The sequence below is a fragment of the Protobothrops mucrosquamatus genome, unplaced genomic scaffold, assembly GCF_001527695.2.
Source record: "Protobothrops mucrosquamatus isolate PMUCROS unplaced genomic scaffold, P.Mucros_1.0 scaffold34, whole genome shotgun sequence".
NCBI classification, from domain to species: domain Eukaryota; kingdom Metazoa; phylum Chordata; class Lepidosauria; order Squamata; family Viperidae; genus Protobothrops; species Protobothrops mucrosquamatus.
This window is the reverse complement of record NW_015386418.1, coordinates 223696-225331: the sequence shown is the minus strand read 5'-3', so window position 1 is coordinate 225331 and position 1636 is coordinate 223696.

The following is a 1636-nucleotide window of genomic DNA, read 5'->3' as shown; positions in this document are numbered from 1 at the left end:
GAGTTCTCCTTTTTCACAATATAGGAATATCGCAAGGTAGGAAATTTGAATGTCACTGAGTGTTAAATCCTGTTAAATCTTGGAATTTGTATGTCCCATCCTTGTGATATTTGGGAATATATATATTTAATAAAAACAGTATTATGCATTATGAAGTAGAGACATCCATGCAATTTTGTTACAAAAAACATTGTAGGAGTTTTTCATAGGAAGTTTTTCTTTTCATCTTTAAAACATGAAGTCTAGCTGATAGCTGCTGCATTTCCTGGTTATGTCTCATCCCAATAACTAGACAGTTCTGGTGCTACTTAGAGGTTCAAAATCGATCACAATTGTTGAAGTGCTGTCATGTGCTGTAGTACCAGGATAGGGTTAGAATAAAATAACTTTTATTTATTTGTGTGTAGTTCATCATTCTTAATTGCACATCTCACTCAGAATCTCTGCAGAGAGTAGACAGCCATTTACTCCAACTTAAATCAACACTAGGTTCTAATGACCTCAGCACTGGCTTCCCTTTTAATTCTTCCTGCCAGTCTAACTTACAGGATTTCTTGGTGATGTAACTAATCAGGTCCAATCACCAGATCAACCAGGAGATGTTTATTAAACATCTCCTACTCAAACGTGACCCCTGGAGCTTTCATGTTCCAATATTCCAATATTTGAGGGGTTGCCACAGAGAAGACAGGGAGCAACCTATTTTCAAAGCACCAAAAGGCAAGACAAGAAACAATGGATGGAAACTAATCAAGAAGAGAACCAACCTAGAACTAAATAGAAATTGCCTAACAGTGAGTACAATGAACCAATGGGATGCCTTCAGAAATTTTGGTGCTTTATCCCTGGTGGGTTTTAAAAAGAGACTGGACAGCTACTTATCTGAAATGGTATAGGGTCTCCTGCTTGAGCAGGGGGTTGGACTAGAAGACCTTCATGGTCCCTTCCAACTCTATTATTCTATCATTCTGAATATCTACATGCCATTTTAGCAGCACAGATGCTATCCATCATTTGTGTTTAGCTAAGTTTAGGCTGAGAATCTTGCACAGTCTTGCAAAGTGTGCGAGAGTGTTGTTAAATTGTGTATTTTGATGCTGTTGGTGATTTCACATGAAATATCTATGTACCTCTATTTTCAGAATAAACAGAGATTTTTACCAGCATAATTTAGCCCTAGCATTTGCCATACATGAGATGAACGGGAATCCAAAGATCTTGCCCAATGTTACCCTTGGATTTGACATTGTAGACAGTTACAACTATGAAAAGGTATTCTATCACAGTGTTTTGCAGCTTCTCTTCAAATCACAGCAATTTGTTCTGAATTACAACTGCAATTCCAAGAAGAATGTGATAGCCACTATTGCCGGGCTAAATTCTGATATCTCCTTCCAGGTGGCAGACATCTTAACTGCTTACAAAATTCCACAGGTGAGGTCTCTATTTGCAGACTTGGAGAGAAATTTGCTGTACATAATGGAAGGTGAATTAGAGAATCAGAAAACAGCCATAAGAAATTAAAGTTTATGGTAATCCTTTTTTCCCCTTTTATATATTGCATGGATGTCTATATTCTGTACTTTTGTATTCTGAGCTTTTTGTGTTCCACCGGTGTCATACGTGTTTTTGTGTT